The sequence below is a fragment of the Canis lupus genome, chromosome 2 (assembly GCF_048164855.1).
Source record: "Canis lupus baileyi chromosome 2, mCanLup2.hap1, whole genome shotgun sequence".
NCBI lineage: Eukaryota > Metazoa > Chordata > Mammalia > Carnivora > Canidae > Canis > Canis lupus.
The window spans coordinates 85266276-85277404 of record NC_132839.1 but is presented as its reverse complement, the minus strand read 5'-3'; the positions used below and the strand labels follow the sequence as shown (position 1 = coordinate 85277404).

Here is an 11129-nt window from a genome sequence, read left to right as displayed (position 1 = left end):
TGTCTCCCCAAGCTCGTGGGCACACACAACCTCAGAATGGGATCTTATCAGCTGGGGCGACATCACACTGGGTTAGGAAGGGCCCCATGTCTGATGCTGGTGTCCTTGGAAGAGGCCATGAGAAGACAACAGGCAGGACACGGAGGGGACGAGGCCGTGGGCCACCAGAGGCCGCACTGGCACAGAGGCTTCTGGAACCCGAGCAAGTGCCCCGAGCTGGGACAGGACAGGCAGCCTGGATTGTCCCCTGGAGCTTCCGGAGAGGCCACGGGCCTGCCCACACCTGGACTTGGTCCTCCCAGCGCCGGGAGAGAGTGAATCCGTGTTGTTGCAGCCACCGAGGCTGCACTGGGAGGGCGCGGGGAGGGGAACACAACCCCGGGGACCGCTGGGCGGGTGAGTGGACAAGCCAGACGCCTCCTTCCCCGAACCCCGACTGCCATGACAAGGAGGCAAACGCTTCCAGGCTCTTCCTTATGACATCGCAGGGGGTTGTCAGGGGCTCGGGCAAACCCTCGCGGCCGAGCAGGGATGGCCTTGCAGGTGGAGAGCCGCTGCCCCCCAGACTAGGGCCTGGGGCTGGGGTGGAGGGTGCTGGGGGTGCACCCTGTCGAGGTGCGGGGCCCCTGCACCCCCGCAGGCACTGCTCTGCCCTCTCTTGGGAAACCTCTCACTTCCTCTCTCACATCCTGGCTATTTTTAGCCGTGGAGCTGCCTCATTGTCCCCAGGGGGTCATTTGGTAAAGATAAAAATGACTCGGAGAAACCACAGACCAAAATAGGTTCCTGATGAGCCCGGCCCACCGCCCTGTGCCCCTTGCTGGCGAGTCCCAGCACTCCCACCCGGGAGCTCTAAGCACCGGCCCCCCTGGGGAGGGGGCTCTCCGTCCCCGATCGCCGGCCCCTTCAGGTCCAGCCCCGCAGTCTCTGGACGGGTGGTGGGTTGAGAAACATGCTGATCTTCGCCAGGAGCTTCGCTTAACCGTTTGCCTCACCCCTAGCGACAGGACTCTCAGTGACCCCACGGCGATGGTGGGGAAACTGAGGCAGTCGGCGCTGGGATAGCTCGTCTAATGTTACACGGTGGATAAGGGATCAGTGCGAAGCCGGGCAGCCCGGGTGGCTCAGCCGTTTAGCGCGGCCTTCAGTCCAGGGCCTGGTCCTGGGGTCCCGGGATCGAGTCCCACGTCGGGCTCCCTGCATGGAGCCTGCTTCTCCCTCTGCCTGTGTCTCTGCCTCTCTCTCTCTCTCTCTCTGTCTCTGTCTCTCTCTCTGTCTCTCATGAATAAATAAATTTTAAAAAAGGGATCAATGACAAGCTGGAGGGGGACGATGGCGATGTGGCTCCAGAGCCCAGGCTCCCAGCCGCTGCTGAGGGTGCAGCTCACGCGCACGTCGCTGCAGGAGCCAGGTCATGTAGCATCGAGGACCCCATAACTGGCTGCTTACCTCGTTTGTTGTGTTTCTGAAAGTAGCATCGATTTTCTTAGCAACAGTCCCCTGGACACCTTGACTAAGGCACAGAAGGAGGTGAAGGGCAGTGGGACATAGATGCCCGCCCGGCCCTACCAGCTGGGGGACCTTGAACAACATACCCGGCCCCTCTGGGCCCTGGCTTCTCCCCCCGTAAAGTGGGGGGTGTCCAAGCCGTGTTCACACTCGGGCACTCAGCTGCCCTCTGCCGAAGCAGATGTTCCATGAAATTCCAGGTTAGAGAGAGAACCGTGGCACCTCCTGCCTTAGCCCCCTGGGCCGCCCACACAGAGTCCCACAGGTTAGGTGGCTTGATAACAACAGAAATGTATTTCTTTTCTTTTCTTTTCTTTCTTTTCTTTTCTTTTCTTTTCTTTTTCTTTTCTTTTCTTTTTCTTTTCTTTTCTTTTCTTTTCTTTCTTTTCTTTTCTAAGATTTTATTTATTTTACTTATTTATCCATTCATGCGAGACACACAGAGGCGGGGACACAGGCAGAGGGAGAAACAGGCTCCCCATGAGGGGCCTCATGGGGGGCTCGACCCCAGGACCCCGGGGTCACGGCCTGAGCCGAAGGCAGATGCTCAACCACTGGGCTACCCAGGCACCCCTCTTTTTTTTAAGATTTTATTTATTAAAAAAAAAGATTTTATTTATTTATTCACGTAAAAAAATATATTTATTCATGTAAGACACACACAGAGAGACAGGTAGAGACCCGCGTCCTCACAGGGTGGAAGGAAAACCCCAGGCCTCGCCAGCCCCTCCTCGTAGCACTCATCCCAGGCCGGGGCTCACTCGGGACCTCGGCCACCTCCTCATACCATCGCCCCCGGAGCCTAGGATCTCAGCACTTGGACTTGGTGGCAGGGGGGCACCACCGGTCCCTCTGTAGTGCCACCTAGGTCACGTCGACCCTCCGTCCCATCATTCTCAAACCAAGACCTCTGATGCTAACAGGGACCTTCAGGAATTGAGAAGTTGGGTCACTGACTCAGCCCCGACTGAGCGACCACGAAGACGGACGGTGAACACCCCGAGTGACCTCTCTGCTGAGCCCCGACAACCCTGCCCCTGGGAGGACGGAGTGTAGGGAAGGCATGCGGGCCTTTGAGGTGGGGGCTCCTGGATCAACAGGGGATGGGTACTAACACCGCCCTGCTCCGCCGACCCAGTTATTTTGAGGCAAAAGAAAGCAGTTTAGGCAGCGGCTCCTGCTGAACGGCGCTCCACGGGCAAGGCCTGGCCGCGTAAGGCCCGCTCCCCGCCAAATGAGCTTTGTGGCCACGGAGACACCCATCTGGGCGGTGCAGGTTGAAGACTGCGCCCCAGCGTGACGTGGAGTGGGTGCTCCTGACTTGCCCCCCTCCGTGCCCCTCTCAGGGGGATCCCATCACGGGTGCTGGGGCCTGGGCCATGAGGGGTCGCGGTGCTTCTGCCCTCGGGGCCTTGTCTGCCAAGCTGTCCCTGGGCAGGGCGGCAAGTTCCCAGCCAAGACCACACTGGGGCTGGGGGACCCCCTTCCCCGCTCCCGCTCTCACCGACCCCCACCCCGAGAAGGTAAGCTGGGGCAGGGAGGCCGGGCACAGGAAGGCAGCGACACAGGGAGCATCTGTGCTCTCGAGCGCCGGGCTCAGGCCTCCGGAAAACAGGGCTCAGGCCTCAGGGCTGTCCCCCCCGCCCGAGGGAGGAGGAGGCCGGGGTTCCCCCTTTGGGCCTCGGGTGCCTGGCACCCCTGGCACCCACCCCCCCGTGGCTGCCTCGCCCACCCCATCTCAGCTGGGCCCTGGCCCCACAACCCTCTTCCCCGTGGGTGGGCCGCCTCTGGCCTGCCCTGACCCCCAGCCTGCCGTGTCTGCCCACGTCATCCCACCTGCACAGCGACGCTCAGCAGAGCCGGTGGCCTGTCTGCCCCAGTGGCCTCCTCCTGGAGCGCCTGCGGGTTCCCTCCGGCTGAAGGCTCCGGGGGCCCCGTGCAGGGCGGGCCACGGTGCGGGAGACCTGATGCCCTTTGAGCAAAGGGGGTGATCCCTCCCCCCTCAAATGGAACGACCCCAAAACCATCCTAGAGCTTTCCAGAGGTGTGAGCAGAGCCGCCTGTGGCGACCACCTGCTGGCCCGCGCTCCCTGCGGTGGCCGCCTTCCCTTTCCTGGGCCCCCCACCCCCGCCCCTAACAGCTCCGGGGATCCCCTCCCAGCGCACCTGCCTGTGCTCGAATCCCGGTCTCGGCACCTGCTTGTGCGGGAAGTGGCCCTGAGACACCAGGTAATCACACTTCGGGTGCCGCATCCGCCCAGGCCGCGTGGAAGCCCCCTGGGATCCACGGCAGGGTGGCCGGGACCCTGCGCCATCAGGCCGGTGCCGCCCGGGCCTCCCCTGGCCCCGCTGCCGTCTCCACCCCCCAGCCCCGGCCTGACTTCCCCGAACCGCTCAGCTCGGGCCCTGCACTTCCCGGAACATGTCTCGGTCCATGGGCTCGGGCCTGGCGCTGCCTCTGTGCCGGCCACTTCTTCCCCTCACCCCTCGGTCACCCACTCGCCTGGGCGGCCGGGCCCCCTCGACTGCCCCCCGCGATCACACACCCCCGGCTGGGTCCCCGGTCCCCCTGACGTGTTCCCACCCGCCCTGGGCCCTCTTTGCCCACTGGGAGCCGCGGTGCAGGAAGCCCGAGAGGCCTGGCCCCGGAGCTGCCCGGACACATGAGGCTTCCAATAAATGCTTGACGGGCTAAAGGGGGGAGGCAGTGGGGCCGACAAAGCTGCTCACTCGGGGGATGGGACGAGACGGCCCCCCAACACCAGGTGAAGGAGGGTGAGCCTCATGAGCAAAGCCGAAACCACTTGGCGGGGCCACCAGAGTGGAGACAAGGCTGCGATCCCTTCCCACCAAAGAGGTGAGCTTTGGCTTTGAAGCCCTGGGGGGCCGGGGGAGCTGGGCAGGGGGGGCAGCCCAGGGTGGGGCAGCTGCTGAGTCAGCCTGTGAACCTTCCGGGCCAGCAGAGTGCAGGGCACCTAGAAGAGGGTTGGGGGCAGCAAGGAAGGCGCACATGGGCTGCTTCCTCTGACCGCATAGACACGGTCCCAAGGCACGTGACGTTGGTCATTGTTTGCTCTACCGGCCCCCCCACCCCCAGCACTGCCATCTTTCCTTCCTTCCTCCGCTTCCTCTGCTCAGGGGTGAGGCTTCCTGCTAAGTCGTTCTGAGAACCGTGTCTTTCAGGGCCTCCGAGGCCAGGAGCGCCTGCCAACGAAATCAGCACCAAGGAGCCCCAGTGAATTCCATGAACCCCTCCCTGGCTCTGCTAACCTGGGCGTCCCTGGGCACAGAGGCTGGGAGATGTTCCCCTGGCCCTGACACAGGACCCAGTGCCACCCAGTGGCACCCAGTGGCACCCAGCACCCAGTGCTGCGGCCCTCCCCTCCTTGTCGACAGAGCCAAACTGCAAGGATCCGGGGTGCTTGCTGTTTAAACTTGGATCCTGCCGTGAATCATTTCCAGGACAGAGACTTTTTTTTTTTTTGCACAGCAGCTCTCCATGTCCTTTTCATTTTAAATGAATGCTTTTTTTAAAGCCCCCCAAAAAATAATAATAAAAAAAAAGCCTACAGGAAGTCAGTTTGCATTTTTTTTTCTAGAATCCAGACAACTATCTGTAAATAACTTGGTAGTGAGAGGAAGACGGTAGAAAGACAATAAGGACAATAAAAAGCCACAAAACCCCAGGGTGCCTTCCGGAAATTAAAACACTAGCAAAATTCCTTGTCCACAAATTCCAAAATTCACTTGGTGGCAAAAAAATGAGCTGGCTCGGAGGAGAGAAGTTATTTGTCTTCCTTGGTCCCACCTAGAGCAGATAGTCAGACCTTTCGCCACAGGCAGAGGAATGGGTTGTAGAGGGTACCCCCCCCCGATTCGTCTTGGGGGACATTATGTGATATATAGTTCATGAGCACTTATTTGTCTACAATACGCAATATTGTGAATTCCAGAATGCATCTGACCCCAAAGAGCTTCAGGTAAGGGATGACAGGCCTAAGCCTGTATAAATCCTGTTCAACTTTTAGTGTGAGCATTTTTTTAGGGTCTTGCTTTATGAAGCTGGAGAGCCGGCAGTTCCCTATTCATTGGCTGCCTCCTTCCTGTCTCCTGTGGGATCCGTACTCCGCCATCCTGCCCGCTGCCCGGGGAGGCCTCTCCAGTGGATGACCTCATTCTGGCTGACTCACTCGATGGCCAGCGCGGGGACTGGCCGGGAGCTAGCTGAAGGCCGGGAGAGGGAGGTTGCAGTGTTTCTTCCCCCTGCCTCTGGCCTGAGTGTCCGTCACTGGCCCTTCCTGCCCAGCAGCCCAACTCCCATCCGCCGCTCCAACACCGTCAACTGGGGAGGACTGTGTCCTGCCTGTCTCCTTCAGCTCTCAGGGGTGGTAACTACTCCCCGCAGCTGCAGACCTCTGGATGCACCCCCTTCATGCTTGCTCTCTGCACCCTGCCCACACCTGGTGAGAACCCCTTTATTAGAGTCTCCCCATTTCCACCGTCTGGAGTGAACACTGGCTTCCTGTTACACACCGACCAATACGCTGGCAAATCGGAGTCCTTGCAGTGCCCTGTAATATGCACTGATTTGAAATCAAGGGGCCCTAGTTTACGGCTTGGCTAATCTGGGGTACTTGCCTCCGGTCCTTGGTTTTTGCCATCTGCAAAAAGGGGCTGGTGATGCCTATTTCAGGGTGTAAAACCCGTCACTGCATGTGAAAATGTCTAGGAAACTATAAAGAAAAGCAAAGAGGGACACTGGGGGACTCAGTGGTTGAGCGTCTGCCTTCGGCTCAGGGTGCAATCCCAGGGCTCTGGGATCGAGTCCCACATCAGGCTCCCCGCAGGGAGCTGCTTCTCCCTCTGCCTGTGTCTCTGCCTCTCTCATGAATAAATAAATAAAATCTTTTAAAAAATAAACAAATAAACAAATATAAAGGATTGTAAGAAATCTTAAGAAACTAGAATATTCAGTTATTCTAAATATTGTATCCACCCCCCCCCACTCTTTTGGATGAAAGAGTGTTTGCTTTGTGTCTTAGTCAGCTCAAGAGGCTATAACAAAAAAGCCCCAGACTGAGTGGCTTAAATAACATCTATTTCTCCCAGCTCTGGAGACTGGGAAGTTCAAGAGCAAGGTGTCGGCAGATGGGGTGTCTTGGTGAGAGCCTGCTTCTTGGTTAGCGGATGACCCTCGTCTTCTGCCTGCATCCTCACAGGGCAGAGAGAGAGAGATCCTGTAGCTCTTCCTCTTTTTATGAAGGCTTTAGTCCCATCAAGAGGACCCCACCATCATGGCCTCATCTAGCCAAAGTGTCTCCCAAAGGCCTCCCCTTCCTACTACCATCCCATTGGGGGTTAGGGTTTCAACATATGAATTTGGGGGGCAGGGGGTAAACATGCAATCCATAATAATTTGTTTAGAGCAAAGTATACCTATGTTCTGTCCTGAGACCAGAGGTGACCACAGGTGACTTGAAAAAGGAAGCCCATGGCCTTCCCCTTCTCTCCTTCCTAGATGTCTCTTTCAGGACTCAGCCGTTCTTTGCTGCCTAAACTTAATTTCTTCCTTCCTTCCTTCCTTCCTTTCTTTCTTTCTTTCTTTCTTTCTTTCTTTCTTTCTTTCTTTCTTTCTTTCTTTTCTTTCTTTCTTCTTCCTCTTCTACTTTTTTTTAGATTTTACTTATTTATTTGAGAAAGAGAGAGAGAATGAGTTCAGGGAAGGCCAGAGAGAGAAAAGAACCCCCCCGAGGAGCATGGAGCCTGACGTAGAACTCGATCCCAGGACCCTGGATCCTGACCTGAACTGAAGGCAGACACTTAACCGACTGAGCCACCCAGGCACCCTGAGCTTAATTTCTATGATCCACTTCAGTGAGTTTCTTGGGCAGAAGCTCATGTACTTTAGTCTTACGCTAATCAATCATCTTTTCCTTTTCTATCTTCTGCCATTTTGTGATTATACAGGGTTTCATTTTTATGTTTTTACAAGTCTTCAGCATCCTGTCCAGTTTTAGGGCCGCTTTATCTGCTTTAAAGCCACATTAATAATCTTTCGTAAGAATTCTAACAGTCATGAGAATTCTTTCTTTTTAAAAGATTTTATCTCTATGCTCAGCATGGGATTCAAACTCACAACCCCGAGATCAGCAGTCACACGCTCTACCAACTGAGCCAGCCAGGCGCCCCTAAAATTCTCTTTGCCTCCTTATCCCAACACTATCTCAAGCAACCATCTATGGATGGTTTTTACTAATATGAAACTGTTGCTTTGGATTTAGAAAAATCTAGATCGATTTGTGTCTGTGCGTGTGTGTGTGTGTGTGTGTGTGTGTGTTTGGACAAAATTCACCAGAAAGATATGCAACTCTCTGATCATATAGGCTTGGCCTAAAAAACACATCTTTTCGTGGAGCTGGTCTTTCCAGCGCTACATGGGTGTTCCCCATAAAAGGGAACAATCAACAAGATTAAGTTACTTTGAGTTCTTAATTGATTTTCCAGAACTTCCTCTTCCTATCACAAAACAGAGCCTTCGGAGCAACACATTCAGTTTAGCCTGGTCTTGCCTGGAGCTTTCATAAACAAGATACATTCTGGAAACAAAAGTGATTTCACATGTACATGACTAGCTAATGCTTTCAACCTCCCAATGACCCTTATTATTTATCTTTACCAAATCTAGTGCCAACACAGACTCTCTCTGCATTTATACACTTCTTTTTTCGAAGATTTATTTATTTATTTGAAAGAGAGAGAGCATGCGCACTGGGGGGACAGAGGGGGAGAGAGAGAGAATCTCAGGTAGACCCCCCACTGAGCACAGGCCCTGACTCGGAGCTCCATCTCACGACCCCGAGATGATGACCTGAGCCGAAATCAAGACTCTGTCACTTAGTCGACTGAGCCACCCTGATGCTTACGTTACACGCTTTGAGAGTTGTTCAAATTGTTTTGATCCCCGGAGTTCTGTTGCACCAAAGATTTGCTAGAAGTAAAGAGGACATTCTTATACGATTTCATGATGCTTTGATAAGCAAAGATTTTGGTCAGGCTAATCACAGGAATTGTATTTAATCACTATGTCTTGGTATAATTTTCCTTCTCAATAATTTATAGTTATACTTAAAAGAAAAACAGAGTCGATCCGTTGTAAGTAACACGGCAGGACACGTCTGTAGTATATGCGGTAACCCATGTGCGGAAGCCCTACGCATCACTAGGTTCTAGGGCAGGAGCGCACACCTTGCTGTTACCAGCCCTCAGGGCCTACAGAGCGGATGGACGCTCCTTCTGTCGAGCTAAACTGAGCTGAATGTTAATTCAGAGGAGGTTCTCCCCGCCCCCTTTTATGAGGGATCAGCCAACATTTTCTGTAAGGCCCCGGTAGTAAATATGTGAGGCTTTTCAAGCCATACAGTCTCTGTTACAGCCTCTCGCTTACCCCAGTGTAGTGTGAAAGCAGTCAGAGGCAGTAGGGAAGCAGATGGGCATGGCTGCGTTCCAATAAAACTTTATTTACAAAATGGGCGTTGGGCTAGATTTTACCCAGGGGCTTAGAGCTTGCCATCCCCTGCTACATTGTACAGCAGGTATCTCTAACTTGGCTCCTCCGTAAACCCATGCGCTTCTTCTAATGAAGATTCTCCACTGCTAATTTTTTCAAAAATCCAGTTCAGCCATTGGGCAACCCATCACAGAAATCATGGATTCGGGCAAGAATCATCAGTGGGTATTACAACCTGTGGGAGAGTCTGATGAGAAACAAGATGCGTACATCTGGTCTTCAAACACCTCCCTACAACACACTTACTGATTACAAAGGGGGAAACTAGTGGCTTTACAGGGGCGAAATCTGGCAGAGAGCCCCTCCATCAGGTGACCAAAGTCAAGTCAACACACCTGCTCATGGGATAAATCAACACCAGAGGCCTCACTTCTGTGGGATTCTCGTCAAAGACAAATAACCTGAATCTAATTGTGTGAAGGCATCAAACAAACCCACGTTGAGGGACATTCTACGTGCTTGGCCTGTACTCCTCACGAATATCAACGTCACAAAGGACGAAGACTGAGGGACTGGCCCAGAGGAAGGAATAGAGAAGAGATACGACAAGTGAATGTGATGCATGATCTGGGTTGTTCTTCTGACAAAAGGCATTATTGGGAAGATTGGCAACATCTGAAAACTTCGTGGTCTACAGCTCGAAGAGGCTTTCGTATCAAAGCTTATTCCCAGATCTACAGTGGTTATGTCCTTGTTTTTTTTTTTTTTTAATTTTTATTTATTTATGATAGTCACAGAGAGAGAGAGAGAGAGAGAGAGGCAGAGACACAGGCAGAGGGAGAAGCAGGCTCCATGCACCGGGAGCCTGATGTGGGATTCGATCCCGGGTCTCCAGGATCGTGCCCTGGGCCAAAGGCAGGCGCCAAACCGCTGCGCCACCCAGGGATCCCCTATGTCCTTGTTTTTAATTCGTACCTGCTGAGGAAGTTGCAGCCAAGTGGGCGTCATGGCTGTAGCGAGGGTGACCAGTTGTCTGAAGTTGCCTGGGTCTGAGGGATGCAGAGCTTTTAAGGTTAAAATCAGGAAAGTCCCAGGCAAAATGGGAGGAGTTGGTCACTCTTGCTGCAACTGACTCTCAAAAAGTTCCGGTGGAAAAAAAAATGCCCGTGTGTGCACACGTGTGTGTATCAAACAAAGGTAGTAAACGTTAACATTTGGGGGATATGAGAGACAAGTCTTTGTTGCATGCTTACAACTTTTCTGTCCAAAATTATAGCAAAAAAAAGTTGAGAGGGAAGAAACCCCAACACGGTTTGAAGAAACATCACCTAAAGCAGATCCAGATGCGTTCCGTGGGTCCTGGCAGGGAGGCTGCACGGCCCAGTGTGGAAGCCGCACTCCCCGAGTTGTGCCTGGGTCATCTGGGTTGTGCTCCCCAGATAACGGCTCCCTGCCCTGCAGCCTCCCCGCTGGAACCCTGGAAGCCTGCCTTCGAGTCCCCTATTTTGAGACCCGGGGGTCAGAAAATGCCAGGCGGTCAGTTATGATCTAACCACCCGTCCTATGTCGGGCACAATGTTCCACACCGGCCTTCGGGTAAACTCTTTTCGAGCCTCACAACAACCTTGGGGGATGCCCTTGGGAACCTTGTTTTATAGGTAAAGGGAAAAAGGGAGCCACAAGAGAGTTGAATACTCAACCAAGGGCACAGGCTGCAATGGCCAAGGAGGGTCCCAAGCCCAGCCCCCAAGTAACCAAGGCAGCGCAAACGCCTGGCCGGGGGGTTCAGCTCACCCTGCTGTGGATTCGGAAGCGTGACCCGAAAATAGGAGGTATGACCTACCACACAGAGTGACAGGACAGGGTGTCAGTGACGTGGTGGGGAGTCAGGTGGGCCCGGCCCATTCAGCTTGTGTTGCATGAATCCCTGTGGCATGAGTCTAACCTGTGTGTAGGGGTGGGTGTGTGGGTGTGTGTGAGTGTAAAGTTGCACCCAGGCACACACATTTCACGTTCATAGGAAGGTCAATGGCAACAGACCTCACAAACTTCAGAGGCCACAGGCTCGCCAGGTGAACTCGTTAAAGTGCACGTTCAGGCAGCGCTCTGCTCC

The 11129-nt window shown here is 54.2% G+C and overlaps 1 non-coding gene across 1 annotated transcript; it reads right to left on the bottom strand.

Moving 5' to 3' along the window:
* Positions 1-7620: 7620 nt before the first annotated feature.
* TRNAS-GCU (transfer RNA serine (anticodon GCU)) lies at positions 7621-7693 on the bottom strand. The gene has a single exon. It is a non-coding gene; the product is annotated as a tRNA-Ser (tRNA).
* Positions 7694-11129: the final 3436 nt, after the last annotated feature.